Here is a 17,161-nt window from a genome sequence, read left to right as displayed (position 1 = left end):
CAATGTGTGAGCCTGTTAAGGATTATCCTTTCCAATAGCTTCCCGAGGGTATCCAACAAACATATGGGTCTGTACGATGCTGGGTCCCCTGGCTGTTTCCCCGGTTTCGGCAGTAAGACCAACTTCTGGATCTTCCATCTATCTGGAAAATAGCCTTCATCAAAGCATTTTTGCAATACTATCCTGAACATGTCAGGGAACGCCTGTATCGCCGTTTTCAGCACTACATTGGGTATTCCATCCGGGCCAGGAGCTTTCTTCACCTTCAGACCCTTCGCAACTATTATTAGCTCTTCGTTGGAGATCCGTGAACCTCTGGATTCATCTTCTTCGTCCTCATATGGCGTAGGCGGCCACAGCGTTGGATCATGGTGCGGAAAAAGGCCTTCCACGATCGTCTTCAACTTTTCCGGGCACATTTCAGCGGGGGTCGCCGGGCCCTTCAACTTTGCCACCACGATTCGATAGGCGTTACCCCATGGGTTGGCATCAGCTTCTTGGCACAGTTCTTTGAAGCAGTTCAACTTGCTCAGCCTAATCTCCCGTTTGAAAGCCGCGCGAGCTTCGCGAAACACGAGTCTCCGTTCTTCTCTCTCGACATCAGTTCTTGCCCTCTGAACACTTCTTCTGGCTCTGAGACATGTAGCACGTAGGATACTGAGTGATCCATTCCACCAGTAAGCTGGGCGCCGTCGGAATCTGGGCTCCAACTTCCTTGGCATTGATGCGTCACAGGCTGTTGCTACCGCTTCTGTCAGCTCCTCTGCGTCGAGATTTGCACCGCTGTGTGTCCGAAGCGCCTCGATGAAGAGACCCTTGTCGAAGTCCTGTATCTTCCACTTCCGCTCTCGGGTCCTCGTTCGTCTCGTTGCCGAATAGGCTCGCCAGCCGACGGTGTAAGTTATCGCTTGGTGATCGCTGTGGGAGTACTTCTCGCTGACTCTCCAGTTCATGTCCTCCGTAAGCGAAGGACTGCAGAACGTGACATCGATTATTGATTCACGTCCGTCTCTGCGGAATGTGCTGACCGTACCGTCATTACAAAGCTTTACGTCCAGCTTCGCCAGGGCTTCCAGTAAGCTGTATCCTCTTGAATTGGTAAGTCTGCTACCCCACTCCACGGCCCAGGCGTTGAAGTCACCTCCGATGATAACCGGCTTTCGTCCGACCAGCGCGTCGGTGAGTGCATCCAACATCCTGTTGTACTCTTCGTCCGTCCACCTTGGAGGTGCATAACAACTGCACACAAAGATTCCGTTGATTTTAGCAATTACGAAACCGTCATGTGAGCATTCGATCACTTCTTGGATAGGGAATCTACCCATGACTTGAATTGCTGCTATCTTAGCTCTATCGGCCACCCAGTTGCCGTTCTCGGGGGGAACCCGATACGGCTCCGCAATAATCGCAACATCACACTTTGACTCTGTTGTCGACTGCCACAACAGTTGCTGTGCGGTGTCGCAATGATTCAGATTTATTTGAATTATCTGCATCATTGTTGGCCTGTCCTCGCCTTTTTGTAGGCCGGGCACCTAAAGCCTCCAGTCGGATGATCATTGCCGTCCTCCGGCTTGCACAGCATGCACCTGGGTTGCTTCGTGCAGTCCCGAGCAACGTGTCCGTTTCCACCGCATCTCCAGCACCGTTCGGACCTGTCCGGACCCTTGCAGTTCCTCGAGTGGTGACCAAACTCCGTGCACCTGTAACATCTCTCCATTTGCTTGGTCAAACGGGGAGCCAGTCGCAGCGAGCACACCGCCCATCCAACTTTGACCTTGTCATTCACCACCAGCTTGTTAGCAGCATCCGCCGGCAATCGGATTGTCGCCGTCTGGGTGCCTCCATACGACTTCCTTATCCGAATCACCATCGGCCCTTCGACGTTGCACTGCGCAGTCAGTGCGCGCTTCAGGTCTTCTTCGGTAGTGACCTCGTCCAGATCCTTGATTTCAACCACCGTCTCCTGTGATAAGGCTCTCACGTTGGCCTCGCTGCCCAGGGATTTGGCAACAAGCTCCCTGAACGCCGAGCTCTTAATCATCGGATCTTTCTTGAGCTCGAACAGCATCTCTCCTTTTTGGGTGCGTCTGGTCTTCACCACGTTTTCGCCCAGCTCCTTCAACTCCGGGTCCTCCTTCAATTTACTAAGGAGAGCAGCGTACGTCGTCTTGTCGTTCGCCTCGACGATCAATGCGTCGCCCTTTTTCCTCTCCCTTGGGCGCCGGTGCTTTTCTTTCTTCTTCTGTTCCTTCTTCTTTTCTTCTTTCTCCTTTCGCTTCTTCTTCTTCTTCGCCTGCTGGTTCTCGACAGTGCGCCATCCATCATCACTCCGATTGCTGGCACGCTCCTGTTCGCTTCTCTGTTTCTTCGGGACTTCCTCCTCGCCTGGCGTGTCCCGGCCCCTTTTCTCTGAGCGAGTATTCCGGTGGCTCTTCGGCGTCTCCATGCTTTCAACCGTTGCTCGTTCCGTTGCTTCCATCAGAGACTTCTCGGCTGTTTCCACTCTCATCTTGAGCGCCTTTTGCTCGCGTTCGGCGGCTATAACAGCAGATTTGATGTTTACCACCAGCTGCTTAATTTTCAGGTGCACGTTGTGTTTGTCCTTCACAAACTCGTACAGTTCGTTCACCTTCTTCCTCACCTCACCCAGACCCGACTCCTGTACAACACTGCTCTTCGAGGTCGGTGTGAACACTCGTTGGTTCGGAATCCCGAGCTCCCGTTGGCTCCCTTGGGGCTCGCTCCGTATCGCGCTGCTACTCGTTCTTGCAGCTGTTTCCAGCGGCGTCACTGGTGATCGCTGCACCACTCCACTTCTTCTGAACGCGTCCGCGTTCTCTCCAACTACTTCGGTATAGTTTGATGTCTCCATTCTATTGGGTCCCCCCTCCGCACCGCTATCACCATCCGTTGTATCTAGTCGCTTTCGTGATCTCTTGGTTGTCTATGAAACAGGGAGGCCAAGCGAGGGTTGAACACGTTCCTTCATGGGGTCCGTGTCCAGAGCCAGATCAGCGTAAGTCGGGAATGTTCCATCCGAGCCTAGTACCCATCAACGTGATGGACAGATGATGAACGTATCCGGAGGCCTGCCAAGGTTTTACCGGGACGGAGGCAAACGTGCCATTAGCCCACTCGCCGTTTCAAGTTGGTGTCACCCTACTTTACTCAGGGAGCAGAATAGCCCGAATGTCAGCCCATCGTCGCCATCCAATCCATAATCCGTAGTCCGGTGTCGTTAGCGTTTACCAGTATGCCATAATCAGGATCTTACTGGCATCGATCCTGATGTGCCGGTTGGCACTCCAGGTGTTTGGGCTAAGGCACTTTGGAAGCGGTACCAGGTCGCTTGCACGGAGTTGCTTGCGGATGTGTGGCTTTTTATAGGGAACCAACAGAGCCCACTGTTGGAACCCCACCACATCCTAGGCATCCTCTGCTTGAGCTGTCTGGGAACCAGAAGCCCAGTCACTCCCCGAAGGAAGAGCCAAAGGTGGTAATCCACACGGGTGTGTGAACGGTTTTCGCTTAGGAAATATTCCCAAGCTTCCACCCGACTCGCAGAAGGGGGGGTTCGTCAAGCCCCTGGACTCCTGTCCCTGCTGCCCCTTGTCTGTCTGTCTGTCTGTCTGTCTGTCTGTCTGTCTGTCTGTCTGTCTGTCTTCACACCCAAAGGTTTTTTTTTTAATCCTTAATGTTTTGGTTGATCTAGAATACCTCAAAAGTGTGTTCGAACGGTTCCGGAATTCATCAAAAAGATTTTACCAGTATTGGTACAGAAACTGTACAATTGACTTCTTAATGAATCCCAACAAAAATTCCTCCCGAAAGCTTTAATGATTTTTATCTAAAACTTAAAGACTTCAAAGGCAATGTCTTCATGAAGTCATTCAAAACAAATCTTCTGGCATTCCTGACGATGATGACGCGTGGAGTCCATGACACCACACGGACAACGAGACTCGTGTGCTGGTGGCCAGCCTTGTAGCTAATAATAAGCTCATTGTTGCGCGTCATTTTACGGAGGACATGGATCTTCTCGCCTAGCCAATCGGTCCGATTGTGAATCACTCACCACAATCACTTTGTATAGCGCTGCTAAAGCTCTAGCTGCATACCTAGCTACACACATTAAATACTGGTCGCGCACGCGGCCACAATGAAGAGCTATGATTAGCCGGGGATGACTGGTCGGAAAACGGTCAGGTGGGTGGTCTAATTCAATAAACACCTCTAATCAAAGGCTGAATATCTACGTCGCCGCCGTATCGATTGAAATTCAATTTTGTTCCCTCGTTCGAGAGAGAAATCATCGTTTTCGATTTTTAACAATCATGGTGACATTTGACCTCTGTTCTGATGTAGCGTGTGTATAGCTATAGCTGTGCAGCAAGCAATAAAAGGAGTGTTTTTCGGAGGAACTGTTGATCATACCTATAGGAAGAGGAATGATATTTTATCCTGTGGCGCAAGCCATCATTATAGGTGATGAATGATAAATGAGAGAAATTTCCAGCTGACGAAGCGTAGGCGACCTTTCTCCTAAACGTTTGGGGTGCGTGAAGAATTGAGTCATTTGAAGAGATTTTGTAAATTTAACAAAATGATGATCACGCAATGGTAATATAATAATAACTTTAGAGAGTAAAATATCCCAATAAGTGCTTTGTTTTATACGTGCATATTCACCACCAGCTCGACCCTTGCTAAAACGCGAATTAGGGGTACTATTTTGGCAGTGTTACAAGAAAGAACGACCTATGTTCAAAAGGGTGACGGCTTCAATTCCCGGTCGGTCCAGGAATTTATCGAAAAGGAAATTTCCTTGACTTCCTTGGTTATAATGTATCTTCGTGCCTTCACGCCTTCACGCCACATGAAACATGTTCATTTGCAGCGTAAGTTCTTAGGGGCTGTTCATAAACCACGTAGACTTCCCTTCCCTTCGTAGACTTTTGTCCACACAAAAATTTTGAAATTTGTATGGAGCGTAGACTTTGGCAATCTCAGACCAAACAAACCCCCTCCCCCCCCCCTTCCGACCCCCCTCGTAGACTTTCGTTGAAACAAAATTTTCGTAATTTGTATGGATCGTAGGCTTTGGTCAAACACCCCTCCCCTCAGAGTCTACGTAGTTTATGGACTGGCCCTAATACAGCGTTCAGTTTTTCGTTTCATACGCGGCTTGCACACTACGGAGCTTGCACACCTTCCCATTCGCTTGACCGAATTCTACCGGTTGAACCATGTACAATTCCTCATCGCAAAGTTTGCTTACCAGTTACCAGGCAGTTAACACGTCCATTTGGTCCACATCAAGGTCAAACTTCAGCGCCAACGCCATGAGATACTTATCGTACATACCATCGAAAAAACACCTCTTCGTAGCCAACGCTGGGTTTCTGCGAACAGACTTTGACCACCAGTCTTGTATTGTGTCGCTGTACGCTTCCATCGCACAGTGTTTTATTTTGCCGAATTCGTGCGCTTTTTTAATAACGTTTCAACCGATGATTTTAGCGATATAGTTTCTTCGGAGAAGTTTCTACATTAGACAAGGCGCTTCTTTTGACATAAAGAGTTGAATGATCAATCCACCTATAAGTGAGATGAAAAAAATATTTTTTCGAAAAATACAGATAGCCGTTTGATGTCTTCGGCAAAGTTGTGCAAAATGCAATTTTGAACAACTGTCAAAGACGCCATAATGATGAATCTCATACTTTACGAGATATATTGCGTTGTATGTGCATGACCCCTAGAAATCATATATTTCATCATAACTTTTTAACGGGATTTTTTAGATTTTTTGCGTCTTCTACAAAGTTGTTTGGAATGTAAAAATACATGTTTTTGCTGAACATCGAAAAACGCTAGCTTTTGAAATAAGAAAGTAATTTACAAATTACTGATTTATATATGGTAACTTTGAACTCGTCTAACTGCTTTCGGCGCAAAATGGCGCAGAGACCCGTTTCGAATAATGAAACAACTATATTTCTACTATATTAAAATGGCTTAAACTTTTGTATACAAGTGTATTCTTTATGTGTTATGGTAAATAAACAAACAATTATCAAATATTGAAATTATTCAATAACTTCTTCATTCAACGAGATAGAATGTCGCAATGTTCAGCAAAATTGTGTATTTTTATATGCTGAACAACTTTGCAGAACATGCAAATAATGTAAAAATTATGGATTAAAAGTTATAATAAAAATCAATTTCTGAGTGATTTTTTAATATGTTTTTTTTTTATAATTCGTTAAAATAATCATAGCTTTTTACCAAGATTTTCTACAATTTTTTTCTGTTCTAGAAAGTTGTTGAGCATACAAGAATACACAATTTTGCTGAACATTGCGACATTCTATCTCTTTAAATTAAGAAGTTATTGAATAATTTCAATATTTGATAATTGTTTGTATACTTACCATTACACATAAAGAATACACTTGCATACAAAAGTTTAAGCCATTTTCATATAGTAGAAATATAGTTGTTTCATTATTCGAAACGGTTCTCTGCGCCATTTTGCGCCGAAAGCAGTTAGACGATTTCAAAGTTACCATATAAAAATCAGTAATTTGTAAATTACTTTCTTATTTCAAAAGCTAGCGTTTTTCGATGTTCAGCAAAAACATGTATTTTTACATTCCAAACAACTTTGTAGAAGACGCAAAAAATCTAAAAAATCCCGTTAAAAAGTTATGATGAAATATATGATTTCTAGGGGTCATGCACATACAACGCAATATATCTCGTAAAGTATGAGATTCATCATTATGGCGTCTTTGACAAAGTTGTTCAAAATTGCATTTTGCACAACTTTGCCGAAGACATCAAACGTCTATCTGCATTTCTCGAAAAAATATTTTTTTCATCCCACTTATAGGTGGATTGATCATTCAACTCTTTATGTCAAAAGAAGCGCCTTGTCTAATATAGAAACTTCTCCGAAAAAACTATATCGCTAAAATCATCGGTTGAAACGTTATTAAAAAAGCGCACGAAATCGGCAAAATAAAACACTGTGCATCGGAACCTCGCGTGATCGAGAATACCCATTTGTTACGAATTGCCTTATCTCCTTCGGGAAGTTCGGTCCAACGGCCATGTTCGATTCTGATCCAACGAAGCCAATACTTACATCATCGCTTCCTGATCAGGGCGCCGCATGACCTCGTAATGGGTTTATGGGTTGTCCTCCATAGAATCATTGACGATCGATGAGCGTGAAAAGATTACACGAAATACACGACGACACGTTTGCTCGCCTCATCCACAAATGTCCACAGGTCGGAGTGCTAGAGCTCCAGTACTTCCAACGCCCTAGTTTCACTTAACTAGAAAGGTAGACGAGCTTGAACACGTCACGCATTCCGCCAACCGCTCGTTTGTGAACTCGGCACCTTCGGAAAATTTCCTCAGTTGCTTCAAACTCGCCTCGTTCAGGTGACTCAACCGACGATGCTACAGCTTGATTCCGGCTGGACCAGACGATATAAGACACCTTCCTCAACTTCAGAAACCAAGGATGGAAGAAAATCACTTCAAGCGATAAAAGATACAGGATACGAATAATCCAAGATAGCCTTGTTCTTGCAGTAGCATGATGCCGACGCCTCACACCGTACTCGTATCACAGAGCATTAAAAGCATCTGATGCACGCTTTATCGCGTGATGACCCGTTATCGGATCATGTTACAAGTCCTGAAAAACTTTGTCGAAGACCGCGAAGTGATCTGATGGTTATGAAAAATGTTCTAGCGTTGGCATTGCTTGGCGAGACAGCATGATTTTGTTGCTATTGTAATTCCTTTACATGTTAAAACATAAACACATGCATGTGGTTCGTGGATTATAACTATTTTCACAAGCATCGGATCGCTTTGCGGTCTTCAACAAAGTTTTTCAGAACATCCTAGGCTATCATTTTACAGTATCGGTTAAAAAGTTTCAGACAAACTTTTTCAACTTATGACAAAAATGCAAAAAAAAGTATGTTTTCCCATTAAAATCCCATACAAATTTCAATTGCAATGCGCAATGATTAGACGCAACCGTTCGTGCTCAAATTTTGCACAGATACTCAGGACCCGAAACGGAACCAAAAAAGCTTTGATCTGAGAAAACGGTTCCGATGACCCACACTAATCTTCACTACGCAAGCCGACGGTACCTCTCGCCACAGGCATCATGCTACCGTTGTTGGCTGTTAGTACGTTGGACTCCAAAGTCTTCTCGTCCGCGTCCTTAATTTGCTCGCGCCATGTGGCACATAGCTCCCAAGTCGACATACCACGCGTCTCCCACCGCAAAGATGCTGCACAGACCTTTCTTCTTCGATTTGGTTTCGACTTGACCGGGAATTTGGCATCGAAATGACCTTGCTTTCCGCAGTTGAAACACGCCTTCGGATTTTTCTATGACTTTTCGACTTACCCGGATAGGGGCTGTCCATTAATTACGTAAGGGTTTATGGGGGGAGGGGGGGGGTGCTTTGAGAAATCTTACGCGCCATACAATAAAATTTGGCTTGTCATACAAAAAATCTTACAAGGGGGGGGGGGGGGAGGTGGTGTCGAAAAATCGTAAAAATTCCCTTACGTAATTAATGGACAGCCCCATACGTGTTTTGCTCCGTCCCGCGAGCGAACAGAGCGCCGTCATCGCTACATCTCTTCGGGCCTCTTTCCACCTTGACATCCTGTAGGATCTTCGCTTTGACCGCATCCGATGTTAGTTCCGCTCATCAGTGATGGCATTTCACTAGAGTTCGGCACTGACGAGCGAGAGAACCGGCCTCTCTGAGGATGCATGTACCGTATCACCAGGGAGACAAAGAGAATGTTTTCACTGGTAGTTGAAACTATTCAGTGCGCGAGAGTGCCGATGAAGCAAAGCCATAGAGCGAAACTGAACTCACCACCCAAGTGAAATATACTTTCTGCGCACCTCTGTTCTCTCACACCAACCTACTTGTGGGATCACCACACGCGCGTGTACACTGTAGTGAGCCCACTCCAGAGCATCACTCTGAAGAAATTTTCTCTGGTTGGTAAAAGCAAAGCAGCGAGAGCAGTTTGTTTGCAAGCATCCGCGGCATTGTGGATTCCTGTTGCATGCAAAACGAAAAATGGCGGAATAAAAGAAGCGCGAGGATGATGTGGGAATGTTTTGCAGCAGGTAGAAAATTGTTGATGATGCTGAGAAAGAAATCAGTGTTTCACTATGCATCCTCTGTGGATACGCAGGGAAACCGTTCAAAAGCGAAACCTCGTATAATTTGTTGGCACACAAAAACGAAGCCACTAAACGTGGGAGTTGATAGGGAACGTGCGCACCGCAGTACGACGTTGGTCGGGACATTGTTTTTATTTTCATTTTAAATGTATTTAGGTGTATTTTAACTCGGGCTAATTCTACACTTTTTACCGGTATACTATCAACTCAATCGAAATCCGGAATATGATGCGAACAAAAATAGTTTTTTTTTCATATCGCGCTATTTAGCGGTCCTGATGAATTATACGGCGCACCACTTCCAAAGTTAAGTCCCAGGATTATGAAAAACAATCGATTTTCGCTCGCATCAAATACCGAATTTCGACTGTATTGATAATACCAGTTCAAAATGGCAGGCATATTACTAGAATCACTTTACGTAAAATAGTCCAATCTTGCCCAAATATGCACTGAGCAAACAATAAAAAATCGGGTGTTGGTTATTCGTTTATTCGTTATCAAACGCCTTCAACCCACCGCAAAATCATTAGCGTGCAACGATCGACGCGCTAACATTTTTCGAATGATGGAGGGCATAAGGTACATTCTTCGCTTCATTGATGCTAATTTAAATTCGATTGAGTCAAACCAGATGTTTAAGCATTGGTTTGTTTTTAGTAAAATGTTTGATCCTGTGTAGTATTTACAAGCGGCATTACTTTCGGGAAACCGCAATCAAAAGCATCAAATTGGTTGTCGCGAATTTTTGGCACGACGACGACGACGTAAATGTCGGCACCCTGCCGAAGTGATGGTTCGTAGAGAAGAAAACTACAATGTTTTCACCACGAAACCATGCTTCCCGATTCTCGTCAGTGCGCACTGCAGATCGCTCTCTCCAGTGTTCTTTGCCAGAGTTACCCGACGTCTCCACTAGACAGAAATGTCTTGCCATTTTGCTGGACAGATGTGTCATGACAGAAATGTTCTCTCGCTGTTTGCATGGATTGCAGCGGTGTTGATCATTTCTGTTACGTTTACTCTTTCTGGCAGCAAAATGGCAAGACATTTCTGTCTAGTGGAGACGTAGGGTTAACTAGGGTGAACGAACACTTGTCCACTCTAGAGAATCTTGGTGCACTCATTTCTCTCTGAAGATTGTAGTCGGCTGTGGTGAGTTATTTCTTTTCTCGCATCACCGATCGCCACAGCTCTCTGCGAGCACGTATGGTGAACGCAAGCCAGTGTGTGGCGCTCTGGCTGGGAGAAAAAAATGTGTGTAGCATAACACTTGCTCTTTTTTACACAGAGGAAAATGCCATCACTGCCGCTCATAATATTCCAGCAGTCCCATCAGCAATAGCGCCACCAACCAGCTGCCTTCGCGGATCAGTATCATCCGTATCGCGAAGGCCCAGGTCGAGTAATTTTAACGCCTCTTAAGCTTCTCAATGGCCGGCATGGCAATGGATTCCTTCGTAAGGCTCCAGTCCGACTTCATTAGACGTACTCGTACGGGTGAAACGATCCTGGAGATCAAGCGCGACAAGGGGCGCAAGGGCGCCGGGTACAAGTGTCTCTTGGAAGAGTTTCTTGGTAAGGTTGTCGAGGTGAGGACTCTCTCAGCGGATGCGATTACATACATACATACATTTATTTGTTCAACATCACATTTAAGACAATACATAATCAACAATAGTACGCCACAATACTCGGTTTGTGGCTGCCGCTCTCCATCCTCGGTCGCGCCCGATGCTCGCCAGGTCACGCTCCACCTGATCCGCCCATCGTGCTCTTTGCGCTCCACGCCTTCTTGTGCCAACCGGATCAGTTGCAAACACCAGCTTTGCAGGGTTGTGCTCGTGCTTCATCCTACTCCGCCACACACCATTCTCCTGCACACTGTCGAAGATCATCCTTAGCACGCGTCGCTCGAAAACTCCGAGTGCTTGCAGGTCCTCCTCGAGCATGGTCCATGTCTCGTGTCCGTAGAGGACCACCGGTCTTATTAGCTTTTTGTACATGGTGCATTTGGTGCGTGGGTGAAGCTTTTTCAATCGCAGTTTCTTTTGGAGCCCGTAGTAGGCACAACTTCCGCTGATGATGTGCCTCCAAATTTCACGGCTCGCGTTGTTGTCAGCCGTCAGTTAGGATCCGAGGTAGACGAATTCCTCCAACACCTCGAAAGTATCCTCGTCTATCGTAACATTACTACCCAGACGGATCCGGTCGTGTTCGGTTCCGCCTACCAGCATGTACTTTGTTTTTGAGGCATTCACCACCAGACCCCTTTGCGAGTCAGCCGCGTAGTCGCCGGCTAAGAATAGGACTACTAACCCCAATTCAAGGTGTAAAGCGACCCGTGCTGAGGAATGATTGATCGAGGGCTGCAGCAGCGGAGCCTGCAAAGGAGAAAGTGCCGAAGTTTACTCAAACAGAGGCCTTCTCCTTCGCAGGAAGTCCTAAACAGGTGGAAGCGACTGCTCGTGACAAACGGGGCAAGCACTCGCAGAAGCGGGCGAGGCAGCCGTCAGACGAGGAGCTGTCTGGCGGTGTTTACAAAGCCAGGCTAATAATTACTCCGAAAGTCGGTAATAATGCCGGAAGGTCGGACCCCAGCCAGGGTTCCCGGAAAGCTGGGATGGGTGGGCCTGAAAAGGCTGGCCCGTCCCGGAACGATGGGAACAAGGGGTTGCGACCGCTGGTAGGCCCTCAGCAGCCACAGAGCAGGGCGATCCAAGGGGAGGACTCCCCTTCCACAAAGGTAGAGCGGAAGAAGAAGAAGACGAATCCGCCGGTAGTAGTGCAGAAAGCCAAGCAAAGGCATAGGAGGGCACATGCCAAGCGTGAGAAAGGCGACGCGCTCCTCATCAAGACGGAACAGTCCAAGTACTCGGACGTCTTGAAGACGATGCGAAGCGACGCCAAGCTTGAGGGTCTTGGAGCCGACGTACGCAGTATTAGACGTACTCGTACGGGCGAGATGATCCTGGAGCTGAAGCGCCAGAAGGAACACAAGGGCGCCGCCTACAAGAGGCTGGCAGAAGAGGTCCTTGGTGAGGGTGTGCAGGTGAGGGCTCTGACACATGAGGCGACTCTGAAGGTCAGAGTCACCGAAGTGGAAGAGCTCGTCACGGCACTGCGGCAACAGTGCGATGTGCAGGTGGCCGCCGCAGCCGTTAAGCTACGGAGAGGGCCAGCAGGGACACAGATAGCTTTGGTTCAGCTACCTGTGGCGGATGTTAAAAAGTCCGTTAAAGTAGGGAGTATAAAGGTGGGCTGGTGTGTATGTCACCTGACATTCCACGAGCCACCAGAGGTTTGCTTCAGGTGTCTGGAACCAGGACACAAGTCGTGGGACTGCAAAGGCCCCGACAAGCGCAAACTGTGTAAGCGATGCGGCGCTGAAGGTCATAAGGCCCAAAGCTGCACGAGTCCGCCCATCTGCATGATCTGTACCGGGAAAACCTCGAAAAACAGACATCCGATGGGTGGTCCAGGGTGCCCGGCCTTTAAGAAAGCCGCAGTGAACAGCAAATCACAGTGCAGGTAACGCAGCTGAACCTGAACCACTGTGATGCGGCTCAGCAACTGCTTTGTCAGGCGGTTTCTGAGTGGAAGACGGATATCGCCATCATTTCGGACCCATACCGAGTACCAGCCGGCAACGGCAACTGGGTCTCGGATGGGACCAGGAAAATGGCGGCGATATGGACGACGGGTAAATACCTTGTGCAGGAGTTGGTGTCTACTACCTATGAGGGCTTCGTGGTCGCCAAAGTAAACGGGGTCTTCTTCTGTAGCTGTTATGCGCCCCCAAGGTGGCCGATCGAGCGGTTCACGCAAATGCTGGACCGCCTAACGACCGTGCTAACAGGGCGAAGGCCGGTGGTAATAGCGGGTGACTTTAATGTCTGGGCTGTGGAATGGGGAAGCCGTTTCACGAACCAGCGGGGTCAGATCCTGCTAGAAACACTGGCCATCTTAGATGTCGACTTGGCTAACGTCGGTACCAAGAGTATCTATAGTCGAAACGGAGCGGAGTCAATTATTGACGTGACCTTTTGTAGTCCTGGCCTAACAAGTAGTTCGAACTGGAGAGTAGATGATGGCTACACTCACAGCGACCATCTGGCGGTTCGCTACAGTATCGACTACAACAACAGCAGACAGCGAATAGAAGAAAAGGCGGCTAGGCCATGGCCAAGCCCTCGTAGGTGGAAGACATCATACTTCGACGAAGAGGTATTTAGGGAAGCGCTCCGCCGTGAGCGAAACTTAATCGGTTTAGACGGCGACGAGCTGGTAGCGGTGCTCTCACGTGCGTGTGATGCGACCATGCCTAGGCGAGTCCACCCTAGAAATGGGAGGCCACCGGCTTACTGGTGGACCGACGCGATTGCGGACCTGCGCCGCGCCTGCCTACGGGCTAGGCGGCGGATGCAGCGATCACGATCAGAGGAAGAGCGAAACGAACGGCGGCCTGCTTCGAGGGTCTCTGTCAGAGTGCCAATACGAACCCGTGGGGTGACGCCTACAGGATTGTTATGGCCAAGACGAGAGGTGTGATGGCTCCTACAGAGCAATCTCCAGAGATGTTGGAGGAGATCATTGGAGGACTTTTTCCGCGTCATGATCCTAGTCCTTGGCCTCCTTTCGTAGGACAGCCGGGGACTGGGGCTGGCGATGAGGAGAGGGTCACCGATGTGGAACTTGCGGGGATAGCTAAGTCCCTTAGCGTAGGTAAGGCCCCAGGTCCGGACGGAGTTCCGAATCTGGCCTTAAAAGTAGCTATTGCAGTGGCTCCCGAGATGTTCAGGTCTGCTATGCAGAAATGCCTGGACGAGGGAGTTTTCCCAGAAGCTTGGAAGAGGCAGAGCCTGGTACTATTGCCAAAGGCGGGGAAACCACCCAGAGACCCGTCGGCATATAGACCAATATGCTTGATTGACACGGCGGGGAAGGTGCTCGAAAAGATCATCCTCAATAAAATGTTGAGGTTCACTGAGGGCGAAAATGGTCTTTCGAGCAACCAGTACGCCTTCCGGAAGGGGAGGTCCACCGTAGGCGCTATCTTGTCGGTTACAAAAACCGCCGAGAAAGCACTCGAGCCTAAGAGGAGGGGAATTCGCTTCTGCGGGGTAGTGACTCTGGATGTAAGGAATGCATTTAATAGCGCCAGTTGGGCTGCTATTGCCGATGCGCTCCTGCGTCTGGGGATACCGGAGTACTTGTACAAGATTCTCGGAAGCTACTTCCAGAATCGCGTACTGGTCTACGACACGGAGGTGGGTCGGAAGTGCTTTCACATAACCTCAGGAGTCCCGCAAGGTTCCATCCTGGGTCCGGTGTTATGGAATGTCATGTACGACGAGGTGTTGAGGTTAGAGTACCCAGTGGGAGTGGTGATTGTCGGATTTGCCGACGATATTACGCTCGAAGTCTACGGTGAAACGATCGAGGAGGTGAAGTTGACTACCGACCACTCGATCAAGGTTGTGGAGGCATGGATGCGGTCCAGAAAACTGGAGCTGGCTCACCACAAGACAGAGGTGACGGTTGTTAACAACATGCAGTCGGCGCAGCAGACGGAGATCAGTGTAGGAGAGTGCACTATCCTGTCGAAGCGCTCTGTCAAGCACTTGGGCGTGATGATCGACGATAAGCTTACCTTCGGTAGCCACGTCGATTATGCCTGTAAAAGAGCCTCCACAGCTATTGCGGCACTGTCCCGGATGATGTCCAATAGCTCAGCGGTGTACGCCAGTAAGCGCAAGCTTCTGGCTAGTGTTGCTACGTCCATACTTAGGTATGGCGGCCCGGCGTGGGGTACCGCGCTAAGTACTAAATGCTACCGACGGAAGCTGGAAAGTACTTACAGGCTTATGTGTCTGAGGGTTGCGAGCGCGTACCGTACCGTGTCACACGACGCTCTCTGCGTCATTACTGGTATGGTGCCTATCAGCATTCTTATCAGTGAGGACATGGAGTGCTTCGAAATGCGCGGCACAAGAGGCATACGCAGGACTGTCAGGATGGCCTCTATGGTCAAATGGCAGCGCGCGTGGGACAGTTCCACCAAAGGAAGGTGGACCCATAGGTTGATACCGAGGGTAGATAGTTGGATTAATAGGCGCCATGGGGAAGTCACATTCCACCTGACACAGGTCCTTACAGGTCATGGTTGCTTCCGACAGTATCTACACGGTTTCGGGCATGAGGGTTCTCCCAAATGTCCTGTTTGTGCTGGTTTAGAAGAAACGGCGGAACACGTTTTGTTCGTGTGCCCACGTCTTCGCACAAGGCGTGACCGCATGCTTGCTACATGCGGGGAGGACACAACTCCGGACAATCTTGTCCAGAGAATGTGTAGGGATGAGTTTGGCTGCAATGCCGTTTCAACAGCTATCACCCTCGTCGTCTTGGAGCTACAGAGGAGGTGGTGCGTGGACTCGGCGAATGGCTAGTTCAGATGCGGTACAAGAAGTGGTCCAAGGGTTCGGAGTCGGCCTTCTGGTAGGTCATACTGATGTCCTGTGGTCAAAATTGACCCTTACAGCGATTAAGTGGCCGCGGGGAGAGCATCCTGGTAGCGTTGCTGCCGTGGCGTGTCGGTCTACTGAGTAGGATCCGAGCCCTCGGTTGGGAAAGGATCTCCGGCAACCTCGGGCAGGTGCGTTAAGGTCAAATGGCTATGCACGCAGTATCAGTTATTGATTCTTGCTGTGCACTTGAGCAGTTGGAAGCAGTCGTGGTGTCGACCCTGCTCGCTTTCCGAAGGCAAAGTGAGTGGTGAGAATTTCTCGGGAAACTGGCTAAGCGCCAGCATACCACCTTGGTAGATTCTTCAAAGCGAGTCATCGATGTTCGTTGCTGCAGGCTACGGAGCTAACCTTGAGGGTGCGTCTGACCCTTATCGATTCGGAAACTACTGAACCGATCGATGTGAAATTCTGTATGTGGATGTTTTGGGGTGGGGAAGGTTTTTAGCATAGTTTGAGATACCTCCCATTTCTAAAAAGCGATACTCTCATAGAAATGAATTCGCGAGAACTTCTCTATAAAACTGTATGTCAAAAAACAACCAAATCAACCTTCATTCAAAAATCTAAATCTGGTCCAAGTTCAAACATACAGACTTGCATCAGGAAGTAGGAATCCCCGACTGATGTCTGTCGATCTTTCCACCCTGAGGCTTGATGGGGCTGGACTGAATGTCTCTAGTTTATTATAATGATCACGTGTAGGTACAAACGATACTGCACCGGTTAATAGCGGTGTTGGTGGAGTCGATGATCGACAAGAAGCATGCTCACTTTATGAAACGTTTAATAACAATAATAACACTGTGGCCACGCAATTTGGCCCACGGGTTTGCAGCACCACTTTGCCAGCCAAGATCGCAATCACAATAGCGGAGGAAGTACCCAAGGGAAGAGAAGCGCTCTGTTCATATCTATAAAAAGATGCAAATTTCACCACCATCGCTTATACTAAGGCACTAAACAGTTGGTCGACCATCAGCAGAGCAGCAGTGCCAGCGCCCCCATAACGATAACGACGTGTCGTGAACCCGGCGCGCAGGGAGGCAATGTGACGATAAAATTTACCCCCGGGGATGTTATGGCTGTGGATTCAAGTGCAACGGGTAAAAGCACAGGATGCAATATGCTTCGCTCATAGTTTCTGTGATAGGCCGGCGCTGGTATGGCGTCCCGGACTGGAAAGATAAGCGAGCATCTCGTTATTCAGATTGGCCTATCTAGTTTCATTCCATCAGATGAATTTGAATTGCGATCAACGCTTGACTTGATGATGTTCATGAACCAGAATTCATATCAATCAAAATCAGTTCCCAAGGGGAGAGCGAAATTAGGTTCTCATTGTAATCGAACGATAAGGAGCATGCTCTGTAGATACATTCAA

General features: G+C 48.3%; 1 protein-coding gene across 1 annotated transcript in view; it reads left to right on the top strand.

Annotated features, from left to right (window-relative positions):
- LOC109402212 (obg-like ATPase 1) overlaps positions 1 to 17,161 on the top strand; it is a 106,715-nt gene that overhangs the window by 88,570 nt on the left and 984 nt on the right. The window lies entirely within an intron of this gene.

This window comes from Aedes albopictus, chromosome 1 (assembly GCF_035046485.1).
Source record: "Aedes albopictus strain Foshan chromosome 1, AalbF5, whole genome shotgun sequence".
In the NCBI taxonomy this organism is placed as follows: Eukaryota; Metazoa; Arthropoda; class Insecta; order Diptera; family Culicidae; genus Aedes; species Aedes albopictus.
This window is presented reverse-complemented; position numbering and strand designations above follow the sequence as displayed.